At 49.1% G+C, this 13,814-nt stretch overlaps 1 protein-coding gene across 2 annotated transcripts in view; it reads left to right on the top strand.

Annotated features, from left to right (window-relative positions):
* CADM4 (cell adhesion molecule 4) overlaps positions 1-13,814 on the top strand; it is a 1,180,582-nt gene that overhangs the window by 1,120,139 nt on the left and 46,629 nt on the right. The gene's annotated exons all lie outside the window — the stretch shown is intronic.

The following is a 13,814-nucleotide window of genomic DNA, read 5'->3' as shown; positions in this document are numbered from 1 at the left end:
GTAATCTGCTGGGATGAACGTGGTTTCTAGATGCTGTGAGTGCCCTCTCCCAAATGCTTAGCGTGGCTCAGCCAATCAGAATGCTTAAAAGGTGGGCATTATCTGCACTTTTCATCTCACTTAAAATGCTGAGCCGGGCAGGAAGAAAGGTTAGGGAAATCACTCCAATAGACGTAGGCCTTCGTTTAAAAATAATTGGCGCAGGGCAGCACAGCAAAGTCATTTTGCGGCGCTGCCTCACGCCAATTCAAAAGGGCAGAATGCACCATATTTACAAGATATCCTGGATTCCTGTCCTTTCAGCCAGCGCCTGCGCACAGTGTGCATCCAAGTGCCAAGGCAGGCACCTTTGGCATGATTGATTTTGTGCACAAATAGACACCTTCCTGCATAAAAACAATCACACAAGGTGTTTTCTTTGTTCCGTGTGTGCTGCAGCACACGTGGAAAGAGGAAAAAACGAGGAGAAATGTAAACAATTCTCCTTGTTCCACCTACTCTGGAGAGGCATACATTGTTGGCGTTGTACCAGGTTTACCTTATGTTGTAAATCTGGGGCAATCTCAAATCCGAAGAGTGTTGAGCGGGAACACCCACAGCAACACCCATGGAACACCTCCTTGCCTTACTCCGTGTCTATGAGGGCATGCAAGGTGGCTTTGCAAGAAGTCATTGATATGATTGGGAAGCCTGCAGCACCGGATCATCATAAAAAGTGACGCTCCAGCGGTGCAGGCCTCTTGTAAATGAGGGCCTTACGGGCGCGGTGCTGCAGCGCACTAAAGGCTAAGGGGTAGATGTATCAAGCCTTTTGCAATTCGCAAAGGCTGGAATTCTGCGAATTCCGGCCTTTGCGAATCGCAAAAGGCTTTTTTGCATTTTTTTCAAAAAATCGCAAAATAAGGAATCGCAAAAATTTGCGATTTTCTACATACATTCCATTTTGCGATTTCTAAATAGCGATTCTTTGAAAATCGCTATTTAGAAATCACAAAATGGAATCTTGATACATCTACCCCTAAGACACTCATTTATGGGGATTTGGCAGAGGGCAGCACAGCAAGTCAGTTTGCTGCTGTGCCCCACGTCAAAGTGAAAGGGCTGGAATGCACTGTATCTATGCAATACTGTGCATTCCTGTCCCTTCCTCCTGTGCTGGCGCTGTTTCTGCAGCCTGGCACAAACTTAGGTACCCTTGTGCCATGGTGCAAGGGTGCCTATGTTCCTTGCCAGATTGTTTTTGTGCAGGGGGGGCACCTTTCTGGACCGAAACAATCCTAAGAGGTGATTTCCTCTTTCTTTGTGTGCTGCAGTAATATTTATCAACAGCGGCCCCTGTGGTGTACAGAATCGTACCAATCTGACCCGCTAGGTTGGCAACATTCAGTATCTGTAGTGTACATCTTTCAGACATATGGGTGTGTGCCTCAACCCCGTGCTACCAGTTGCCTTACTGGTAGAACATTGCAGCCATCAGAGCGCATACACACCTCTCCCTAAGTAGACAACAACGGGGCAGACATGTTGTCGTCGCTGTCCTCGAACACTGATTGGGCAGTAAACTCCACTACATGGTATGAGCGGAGTATTTTGCCATACTCTGTTCTGCGAGTGAAGCGTGGAGTGGCAAACCCCTGTGAGCTCTGCAGGTGGAGTTTACTGCATGCCCTTAGCTTACATTAGGTCTGAGCGGAGTTCGCAGAATCGCATTACACAGAGCTCTGCGAAGTGACGAAAAAGCTCTGCTGCGCTATGCACAGTTCCGTGAGCGGCAGAGTTTGGTACATCGTGCTGTTCATTCAGATTTTTTGCGGCAGGAGTTTCTCCAGCACAGTAAAATCAGCATGAATGGCATCACACAGAGCACCCGAGTGCGCTGCTTCTTTCTGCCGCTCTTGTAGACTTTGTACTTAAGGGGCAGCTTTTCAACGCCAACGGTAGTGACCTGCCGCAACAGTACATGCTCAAAAATCTCTCCAGGAGGTGGTCTAGCACATGATTGCTCTCGCTCGCCGTTGTAATGTTGGTGAGCCGCAGAAGAGAAAAAACTGATTAGCATCGCTTCGCCAAGTTTTTTGGAACGCTGCGTGAAGTCAGCAAAACCCCGTGCCCTTCTAGTTTACATGCTCTTGTAAATCTAGGGACGTGTCAAAATCCATGGGTGTTGCATGGGAAACCCCACCGCAACGCCCATGCAACTCCTGCCGAGGGCAGAGTAAGGCAACACAGTGAATTGTGCTGCCTTGCCTTTCTCCATATCTATGAGACTATTAAGAGCCAGGCATACTGGCTTTGTGTCGCCTCATAGATATGATTTTATGAACTGCACAGCAGAATCGTCACAAAATGTGAGGCTCCGGGGGCATAAGGGGCTCGTAAATATGCCCCTAAGTGTGCAGACTGTCATTTTGTGTACCCTTTCTACAGCTTGACTCAGTTCCATAATTCCTAAGCAGATAAAAACTGTTACAACCTTCAGCAAAAGGCAGTAATTGGTCTTTTAGTTCCACTAGGAACCCATTCTGTGTAGAACTTTGCAGCAACTGGCGTATTGATTTTTTAGGTATGGGTTGAGCAATTAGCATTCTTCTGGTAAAAACAAGATGGCGTTTTAGTATCAACTTTATATGATGTACAGTAAAATGTCCCATAAAATGTGCTTATAAATGATTAAACTGATGCCAGTGTATATTTAAACCAGAATTAATCATAAGGGCTGAAATAAATAAATTATTTTCTGGTGTATCAATCAATTAATCAATAATGATTTGTAAAGTGTGGCTTGTCACCCGAGTGGGTATCCGGGTGTTTGCTGTAGGTCTTATTTGAAGAGCCAGGTCTTGAGCCCCTTTCTAAAGTCGGTCAGCAAGGGTGGGGTGCGAAGGGGGAGGGTGTTTCAGGCTTTGGTTGCGAGAAAAAAGAAGAAGCATCCTCCAGCGTGGCAGCGGCGTATAAGGGAGATCTGTGCGAGGAAGTAGTGAGCAGAGGTTCCAAGGGGGTGGTGGAAATGCAGATGGTGGTTCAGTTAGCTGGGCCCTTGGTTGGGGAGCGCTTTGTAGGTGTCAGTCATTAGCTTGAAATGGTATCTCTTCTGGGCCGGGAGCCAGTGGAGACCTTTTAGGTACTGGGTAATGTGGGTTGTCTTGGGCAGGCTGAGGATCAGTCTGGTGACTGTGTACTGGATTGTCTGGAGTCTTTGAATGAGATCAATGGCGATGCTTGCATAGAGTGCATTGCCGTAGTCCAGTCGGCTAGTGTTGAGGGCATGCGTTACTATCTTCCTGGTGGTGATGGGGAGCCACTTAAAGATTTTGTGGAGCGTGAAGAAGCATGCTGAGAGACTGCGTTGACCTGATGTTTCATGGAGAGTTTGCTGTCACGGATGGTGCTGAGGTTGCGGGCGTGGTCTTTAGGCGTCAGGGTGGTTCCAAGTTCTGATTGCCAACAGGAGTCGTTCCAGAGGGTGGTGTGTTTGATGAAGATGAGAACTTCCATCTTGTCCATTTTTAGCTTTAGGCTGTTGTCCTTCATCCATACTGAAGCGTTCTTCATTTAGTTGTGGAAGTTAGACTTGGTTGAGGGGGGGTCTGCAAAGAGCGATAGGACGAGCTGTGTAATCGACGTAAGAGATGATGTTGAAGTTGTGCGATCTGACGCTGTCTGCGAATGTTGCCATGTAGACGTTGAAGAATGTTGAGCTGAGGGATGAAACATGGGGATCTCCGCAGATGCTGCTAAAAGCAGGAGGAAAGAAGAAGCCCGCCTGCCGATGTCAGTATGGACCAGGAGTCCATGCAGCTATCCCCAGTCCATCTTTTAAGTTAATTTTTTGTCCCACCATTATTTGTTAATTCCCAGCCTCCAAAACATTCTGCAAGCCCCTCCCTTGTCCTTTCCATTTTTAAAGAATGATTAAGCCTCACCATCGACCTACTTGCATAAAACAAGGGCAAATTCCTTTGAAATTGTGTGAAACAGACATTAAAGAGAGAGACTGCATGGAGGGAGTGATTGATGCAGGGTGAAAAAATAAGGCAACCAGACGGGCAATAAAAAAACTTTTACATTTATGAAACTAGACAAAAGATTACATATGTTTCACAATCTTTTCTCAAAATTGTTTCCTGGTTCAAAATTCTTTCTATGCTATGGACTGCAACAAATGTGTTTGCTTCCTTCTGAATCCAAATGCTGAAAAATTTTGAAAATGGATTTGCCCATCTGTTCTTGCTCCAGTGGAAAGCTTCTGAACTATGACCCAAAGTGCTTCATCAGAAGAGAACATCTGTACTTGTGAAGCCCAGCCAATGCTGGAACAGAGAGCAATCCAGGCAGATCCAGTAGGCAATATTAGGCCAGATTTGGGCTGACATGGTAAATATGCTTGTTGAAGAACATTCCCAAAACATTTAGCATTTTTTCTCCTCCTAGTCTTTGCCTACTCCCTGTTCTTGACCATAGAACTGTACTGCAGTGGGAAGGTACAAGCACCCACCCCACACAGCTCAGGAGTGGGTGCTCACACAATTGGGTTAAGTGCCATCCCTGGGAGTGACCTATGAAAAGGTACACTATATATCTAAGGCAGGCATGGCATTGGCAAGTAGGGTGACTCGCTTGCCCATTATGTCTCCTACTCATGTTGGTGTCTCCATGGTTGAGGCAACCCAGAGGGAATATTCCCTTCCGTCAGAGCAGCCCTAGGATATGTCTCAAGGGGTGAAGCTCGAGGTAGACTGATAGCAAGATTGGGCCCTAGCGTGACCACTTCCCAAACAGGGGAGAGCCCCTAGGTGGGGTCCCCTTACCTCAGAGATCAGTTCCCCTCCATGGGACACCTCATGAGGTTGCTGAGGCCCCTTTGTGGTTGCAGACAGAGCCATTCCCCACTCTTGGTGCAGTGTGGAAATGCACATACCCTTCCTACTTCTCGTGTAAATGTAGCAAACACAAGATGATGGATGGAGTGCCGAAACTTTTCAACCACTCACCCGAGTCACAGATCTGGGTTTAATCCATTGTTCCTTGCCACCCCAGTTTGGACCCAGCCATATGCAAATCAGTCATCACCCTGCTCCTCATTTATTTATTTATTTTAAAGGTTTTATATAGCGCTGGCTAGACCCGGAGGTATCAGAGTGCTTTACATGAGCATCAGATCATAGTTACAGGTTACATCGTTACAAAGGTTACACAGTTATTAGAGCATGGCAACATAGTAACTTGTAAGGTCGAAATAAACAATAAGCACAAATACGTAAGGGGAAAAGCAGGCAAGGGGAGAGATTCAGGGGAAGGGGGTAGGAGCAGTGGAAGTAGACAGATAATGAAGGCGGGAAAGGGGTGGGTGAAGGACATCGCTTTGAATCGCTTTGAAAGAGGAGGGGAAGGGGACACAAACCGGTAGATGAGTCAAAGCAACATCCAAAGTCCAGTAAGCTGTGATCCCAGGGTAAGTGGTATCACATCCCTACCTCTGTTGCGGGAGGCTCCCTTTACGCAGTGGACTCTCTCAGAGGGGTCTCTGAGACTCCAAGGGCTACATACTGGATCCTTCCCCAAAAGGGGAGAGGGAGTGCTTTGGCAAGAGGTGCCATACCATACCTCAGCTGTGAGTGGCTCCCTTGGCGCAGTGGACTCTCTCAGCGGGTAGGCTGAGACTCCAGAGTATAAATATTGGATCTTTCCCCAACAAGGGGAGAAGGAGTGCTTAGTCAAAGGGCACAAAGGACAGGGTGCTAGGCAGAGTAGCAGGCAAGGGGAGAGATTCAGGGGAGAGGGGATAGGAGCAAGGGAGGTAGACAAAGGGAGAAAGAGTACTAAATGGGAACAAATTTAATTAATGAGTTATTATATAGCGCTGGCTAGACCCGAAGGAACCAGAGTGCTTTACATGAGGAACAATAATGTTGCAATTTACATCAGTTAAAAGTTACATAAGTATCAAGAAAATCATTTAACAAACATAGGGGACAAGGTGAATGGAGCAAGGAAGGGTAAGGGGATAGGGTAAAGGGGTAGGAGGAAGATAAGATGTAGAGACGAGGGGAAAATCTGCCCAAGGTCTGGCTAGGTAGGAGACGGCATGGGGGGCAGGAGAGTGGGGGGCGTCCACAACCCATCTCCTAATTAGCTATCTGGTGGCTCCACTGGGCATCAGCCAAATCGCTTGGTCTCCACAGTCTTGGGTAAGTTCCGCAGGTTCCAAGTCCTGATGTGTAAGCAGGTTAGGGGATAGGTTCAAGGTATGGGCAATGTCCAATTGTTGTCCCAGAGAAGTAAAACAATGTGGAGGGGACCACTCTGGCAGCCATCTTGGGGTCAGGCAGGGGACTGTCCTGTACACTGGTGGCCATCCTAAGGTCAGGCATCTAGCAGTTAGAGTCAGTATCCAGGACAGCGACCACCAGAGAATAATAGTCCCAGCCCTAGAAGGGACACATAGGAAGGGGTGCCCAGCCTACCATAGCTCCTGTGATCCCAAAGATGCAGTGACAGGATCAAGAAGAAGACAGCTCATAGCGCGGGTGCCATTTTGGGGTCAGGCAGGGCTTCACTTGGAAATCTTTCCTCATGCACCAAAGTCAAAAACTGTGAAAATGATGTTGGGAACCCATCAGTCCGTGGTGGTCATTAGCGGTGGTATCTGTGCCCCTCAGTCCATTGACTTGCAGCCTGCTGCACTCAGAACTCTGCTGTGACATTCAGGTCTCCTTCGCGGTTTCACATTGCCGCGACGGCCGCGCTAGTCCTTCAGGTGATGCGGCGAGGCAGCAGACAGTCAGGGGCTCATCCAGACATCCCCAGGTAAACCACCGCATTTGGAGAAGATCGTCCGTGCGGGCAGTAATGGAGCGTCAGGTCCGGGAGTGCAGGGTGGGGGTTAGCGAGTGCCCGTCCCGACCTGCGCCGTTCCCCGCGCCATGATGGATGCCTCTCCGGCCCTGCGCCCCCCAACCGATCCAGAGTATTTCCTCGTCACGGAGCTTCACGAAGGGTCATCCGTCACCCTCCGTAGCGGCTCTGTATCAAGCTCCGCTAAAACAGGCCTTTCTCGGCTCTCCATGCGGTCGGAAAAACACTTAGGGCAGCCAAGGGGGCACGGAGCTGTAGTGGCTCACGTCCGCTCAGCCATCTTGCCCCAGATCATGGGAACAGTCCAGCCAGAACTGCCAGGCTGGGTCCTCCCTGGAACGGAAACAAGCATCCTGGGACCAGTTTCGGGGTTTCACCCATCATCAGCCAGGCTAGCTTTAATCCAGTGGCACAGCGAGCAAGGGACCCACATCTGAGCATACACATGGCCTCTTAGGGCAAATATAGCAAACACAACAAGATGATGGACGGAGTGCTAAAACCTTTCAACCACTCACCCCAGTCACAGATCTGGGTTTAAACGTAGGTCAGGCCAGCCATTGCGGCCTGCGTGCGCACTTACACCGCTGGTGTGGATTACCTCCATGTCCAACCTGCTCTTCCAGGCCGGTGTCTGCACTTTCATGGACTGTGCATTTAAACATGTGTCCGACCTCCACATCAGGTCTGTGAGAGCATCCTTGCACACGTACTCTGGCTAGCATTTTGCAAACACGGTCCATCCGGAGGAAGCCTTTCGCCTCCACTAGGATGGAAGGTGAGGGCTGGGGAGGCACCCATAGGTGTATGCTGCCCAGTTAGTAAGGAAGACCCACAAGGTTTCCCCTGTCGAGGAGGCTTGCTCTTCCCTTAAATAGGCATGGAGAAGGGGTCTTCTGTGATTCAACCTGCAATAATGGATAGCAGTGATGCAGTCTCATGATGTTTCCTATCAATAGATTTGCTAAGCCAAACCCATTCCAATGGTAAATGTCGGCTTGGCATACTTTGCATGGAAATGCCACTTATGGAAAGTGGACATTTGTATGCATCAAACTCTTTGTGTGCATGGTGTTTGACTCTGGCCAACAGCAGAGGCCAGGGGACCACATCTGGGCATTCCCCAGTGACAATGATAAACCATTGGCCATACAATTGAGACCTCTGCCATTTGCGGGTCTGGAACAATGTATGTGGGAGCAGAGATTGTGACACCTGGCCTCAGCCCCCATACATATAGAGATCTGCATTCCACGGTCTAAAGGCATACCGGACAGAAATGGAAGGCACACATCTGTGGTTCAAAGGAATACCCTTTGAACCTTCCCCCAACTTCAAATCCCAATGGGGTATAACCACCCAGTGCCACCCACCCAAGAGGAATGATCCAGTTGTGGGGAAGCAGGACAGGGGAACCTGGTCTGCATGGTGCTCATTGCCAAAGGACTCTATTATGCACATGGATAATTGCCCATGGAAAGTACTGCACGCCTCTCTGAATAGTGGCCGGCATGGCTGATGACATGCTGATGTGTGGCACCCTTAAGTGGGCTCCCATTGACCAGTTGGTTGGTCTCCTGTTCTCTCAGAGATCTCAGGGATCTCAAAGATCTAGGAGGGACCCACACCATCTACCGCTACCATCTGGAAAACGGTGCCCACATTGCCTTCTGAAAGCTGGACAGCGCAGTCTGAGCTTGAAAATACAGAATCGTGCCTGGAGATCAGAGTGGCTAGTGCGGAACTCAAGAAGTTGCCCGCATCTGCGGCAAAGTGGTTCCTGTACTGCAGGGACCTCGGCAAGCATAAACGTCTTGTTGGTGGTGAACAGATTCACAAGTTGTAGGATCCAAAGTGACCCCCTTCATTGATTGTGCCGCATTTCTCTTGTGCGACATGTCAACTGCATACTTATTGCGTGTTGTCTCCGATTCACAGCGTGCGACCCTCGGAGGTGGGGGGACGCACTCATTACAGAGTCTCATTCTACCTCGTGAGGCATTGCGGAACTTTCTCCTGTGCATGTGGCCAGACTCATCTATTATAACTAACATCAGTGTGTGCTGAGCATAGTGCCTCATTTCCAGGGAGGTATGGAATTGCAGCTCTACTACGTATAGCCTGAAATGTCTGGTGCAACCCATCTCGTCATGCAACAGACTCTGTACCAGACTGTGCCCGGATTACCAGGGCACATGCAGAATCCTCCTGTACCCAACGGGGTGCCTCCTCAAGCCCTGAGGCTCCCCTGTATATTGTTCCCCATTCACGGCTTAATCCCTTACTGGCCTCATCACAGTGCACCAACTGCTCTCTCCCCATCTGGCCCTTCCAAACACTTTGTGGTGCCAGGTAGGAGTGAGAGGAATTGACTAGGCCAGAGGGATGCTTCCAAGAAGGTTTGGGAGCGGGTCAAGAGACTTTATGACCTCCCTGTGCTTTACAGAACTGGGCTGGTGCCAGAAGGCCCTGGTGGACCCCTGTTTGTAACAAATTATTGCTCTTGGCTCACTTCTGCTTCACAACTTGTTGGTGAACTTCCTGAGTGGCGCCAAGAACCCCTTATTTACGTCTACCTCTTGTTTATGCTTACTGTCTATCCACACCTGTGTTCCAAGGACCCAGATGAGGTGTGACCTCAGCCATGAGTGGCCTTGTGTCCGGAGGGTGGGGTTGGTGAACTTCCATTTGGGGTGTCTGGGACAGTGGGGGTGAATTGGAGGGTGGCGGGAGGCTTGGAGCCACGGGGTCTGTGGAGTGTTATCTATTGACCTGTTTGGTATCAGTGGTGCCGCATTAGGGTGTCCGGTGCTTATGTGTGTGAAAGTGCCCACACGGACCAGGCTGGTATCTGTTGCATTGCATTGTGGTTCAAAGTGAATGTGAGTGGGTAGTAGTGACCCTCTGTGGACCCGCCTTGCTTCAGGACACTGGTCGATGGTGTTGGTTTATACGTTGTTTTCTTGCAAAAAGCACTATACTCCCAACAGTGGGTTTACCTGCATGGCCTCGCCCCACTGTGCTGCTAAAAGTGTTATAATTCTGTGTATGTCCATATTACTGATATTGTGGTAGCCCAGGGTGCACCCTATAGACTTGTTAAATTGCATTATTAAGATTGTGAGGGTGGGCCGGGGGCTGAAACACGTTGCACCGCATATGGGTGCTCTGTGGGGATTAGAATAGGACTTATCCCATGTGTGCACCTTATCGAGATCTGGTCGACACAATTTAGGCCTAGTACTGCTAGTAAGATTGTCAAGTGTGATTTATGCCCCAGATCCCATGATATTCATGTTGCATTGTTTAATGTGTGTGTTTAATATAAACAAGATTTCTCAACGTCAAGTGTGAAGTCTCTCTTTTCTGTTGTGCAGAATATTCATTGTATGCACGTGCTCTGCTCTTGCTTTACACATTGCTTTGGGAGGACGCCTGACTGCTCAGTGCCAAGCTACCCAAGGGTGAGCACAGGTGGTGCAGTGTGTATAATCGCCTGCCCTAGGTGGGAGATGAGACTTCTGCCTGGCTGGGGCATCCCTTCGGCCAGACTGCTCAGTGCCAAGCTACCCAAGGGTGAGCACGGGTTGTACAGTGTGTGTAATCTCCTGCCCTTGACAGGAGCGATGCCTTCTGCCCGTCTCGGGCATCCCTTCGGCCAACCAGACAGTGCCCCTGTCAGCTTTCTGTTTGGTGCCCCACTTTGTTGGCTTTGCATTCTAGGTAGCATCGTACACAGAGGTCCATGTATTTTCAGTTCCAGCATGAATTCCTCACGTGACGGGTCATCAACTCTCCTTTTTTGATTCCCCTTATGCCTTGGGGCTGTCTGGAGCCAAACACCTTGATGACTTTCTACACCACCCTTTTATCTCCGATGTGTGGCATCCTAGAGACTTTTTCCAACTCCGTCACTGATCAAGGCACATGCAATTCTCCATGAACTGTGTGTTTGTTGTAGCGCTTTAGCCAGGGGCAGTAGTTGCAGAAAGTGTTTGCTGGCGTTCACCGCTCTGGCCGCCAACTGGTAGAAATTGGTGCCCTGGTCTTCTGAAGGTTTGTTAGTGGTGGTGCTCGTAGGAAGACCTGGTAAAAGCTGCAATCGCTGTCTCTCTGAAAAGGAACCTCCCAGGCTGGAGTTGCAATGATTGTTCCCTCTCAAGAAATTGTATTCCCTATAAGATCACAGCTGAAGTGGCTGCCACCTCTTTGGCTTGTGCTAGTCCCTTGTAGGGCGCGGATAAGTGTCTGTTGCCTCTTAGGGTTGTGCTAGCCCCTTCCAGGCGGGGCAGAAGTGGTTGTCGTCTCTTAGGGTTGTGCTAGTCCCTTCTAGGGCAGGGGCAGAAGTGGTTGTCGTCTTTTAGGGTTGTGCTAGTCTCTTATAGGCCAGGGCTGCACTGTCTGCTGCCTCTTAGGGTTGTGTTAGTCCCTTCTAGGTGGGGGTGAAATGGCTGGTGCCTTTTAGGGTTGTGCTAGTCCCTTCTAGGCTGGGGCTGCACTGTTTGCTGCCACCTAGGGTTGTGCTAGTCCCTTCTAGGCCAGGGCTGAAGTGGCTTTCACCTCTTAGGGTTGTGCTAGTCCCTACTAGGATGGTTGTGAAGTGGCTGTCGTCTCTTAGGGTTGTGCTGCTCCCTTCTAGCCCAGGGCTGAAGTGGCTGTTGCCTCTCAGGGTTTTGCTAGCCCCTTCTAGGACGGGGTGAAGTGGCCGGCGCCTCTTAGGGTTGTGCTACTCCCTACTAGGCTGATGCTGAAGTGACTGTCGCCTTTTAAGGTCATGCTGGTCCCTTCAAGACTGGGGCTGAAGTGGTTGTTGTTTCTTAGGGTTGTGGTAGTCTCTTCTAGGCCTGGGCTGAAGTGGCTGTCGTCTCTTAGGGATACAGCATTCTCTCACAGGCCAGGGCTGCAATGATTCTCACTTCTTTGGGAAGCGCAATTTCCTACCAAGCAACAGCTGACATGGTTGTTGCCTTCGATGGATGTGCTTTACCTCCCTTGGAACAGCTGTAGTGATGGTTGCTTCTGAGGCGTGCTATACTTTCTCTTGAAGGGTTTCAGTGATTGCTGCCTCTAAGTATGTGCGTTACCCCTGGTGGCCAGGTCTGTAATGATTGTCAGCTCAGGAGTACACACTATTCCCTCCCAGGCCAGGTCGGCGGTGATTGTCACCAAAGAGGGATGTGCCACACCTCCAGCGGAAGGGCTACAGTGACTGTCACCTCTAAGGCATGGGCTGTAACTCTTCCAGGAAAGCTGCAGTGATTGTCTCTTATCAGGAATGTGCCGCCTCCCTTCAGGAGTGCTAAAGTAATAGCTCTCTCTGAAGGATGTGCTCAGTTAGGGCTGCAGTCATTGTCTCCTCTGAAGGAACAGCTATGGAGGAGTCTCTCATACCCTCTCATGCCAACGCTAGAGATGTCTGAACTTTACGATCAGCAACACCAGGCAAAGGTTCTGTATTTACATCACTGATCCGGTCATTGTTCACTCTTGTGCGGTACAGGAGGGTGGCATTCCAACCCATCACTTTCACTCACTGGACTACTCTAGACAGAGGCCCACCTAATGCAAACCAGTCCTGACCCTGTCCATCATGGAAACAGTCCATCCCAAGCCCCGGTCCTCTCGCCCCTCCACCCTGCAAGCCATTGCTCAACGCTTCTTTAGGTGGGAAATTGGAAATTAACACCCCCCAAATCTTACTGACTTAGCTACGCCATCGCTTACCTGCACCATTGAAGCCCTCGGCCCCCCTACTGTGGGTTACCCAGTCTCTCCATCACCCTCAGGGAGTAGAAGAACACCCCCTACCTTGTGCCTCCAATGCCGACTTCTGCCCCCAGGGCTTTACCACAACGTGGGCCTGACTGGCCAAAGCGGTACAAAAGGGGGTGGTGATGGACGGAGCATCTGAACCAATCAAACACTCACACCCAGTCAACAGATCTGGGTTTAATCCATCACCGTTCTTTAGCCCACTCTGCCACCCCAGTTCAGACATGGCCATATGCAAATCCAATCCAATCCAATCCAAAAGTTCTTTATTTCGGCCATTAAGACCATAAAAGATGCAATAAAAAACAAATAAAATCACATGTCAACATACAATATAAAAACAATGCAAGGAAGCAGAAACTACTTACTTTATTATATGTGAGGATCAAGGAAATTCAACGTACCATTCACTGCAGTTCATTTCGTGGTTATGGATTACCCTTTCAGTATTTTTTTCCTTTTCAACCACATAGCCATTAAATACTTGGTTAGTGCAAAAACAATACAGTGCAGGGTACTTGTCTTTAGAATTCTATATGATTGTAAACAATTTCTAAAGCCTAGATTCCTACACAAGGGTACTAGCCAGTACTTTCTTGGTCTACTATAAGCAGGGCAAAAAAACAGCACATGTAGTTCATCCTCCACATTAGTGCTGCACCCAGGACAGGTTTTGTCGTCCGATGTAGACCATTTACTTGTAAAGTCTATGAGGGGCAGTGTACCAAACCTCCATTGGATAAAAAGTTTCCTTGCAGTAATGGGAAAAATAATATCCATGAATTCTTCAAACTTAAATGAACTTTTGGAAACCAGAAATTGTTAATTGCGGGTGCCAATTTTCGGGGCGCACAGGAGCGTAGTTAGGCTTTTATCCTTAAAGATCTTAGTGAGCATTTTACGGGACACCCCACAACAGCCTCTTTCAGGATCATCCCACAGATCAGCCAAGCCTAATCGGGAAAATTCTCGTTTCACATAGGCCAACCATGGGATTCTGTCAGAACAATTATGGCTCAGGACGTATTTCAAATCTTGCCTGTAATGACACAGTTCGGTAGTGGACCATAGCCTGTGCCAGAACCTCAGTGGCTTTAGGGCTAACTCGTCCCCTATTGAAGGGAGCCCCAAGTCTAATCTCAATGGTAAAAGAGGCGTGCCTTGTGGTAGAGACAGCAACCGTCTAA

Source organism: Lissotriton helveticus, chromosome 7 (assembly GCF_964261635.1).
Source record: "Lissotriton helveticus chromosome 7, aLisHel1.1, whole genome shotgun sequence".
In the NCBI taxonomy this organism is placed as follows: Eukaryota; Metazoa; Chordata; class Amphibia; order Caudata; family Salamandridae; genus Lissotriton; species Lissotriton helveticus.
The sequence above is the reverse complement of the archived record's forward strand: the minus strand, read 5'-3'. Positions and strand labels throughout refer to the sequence as shown.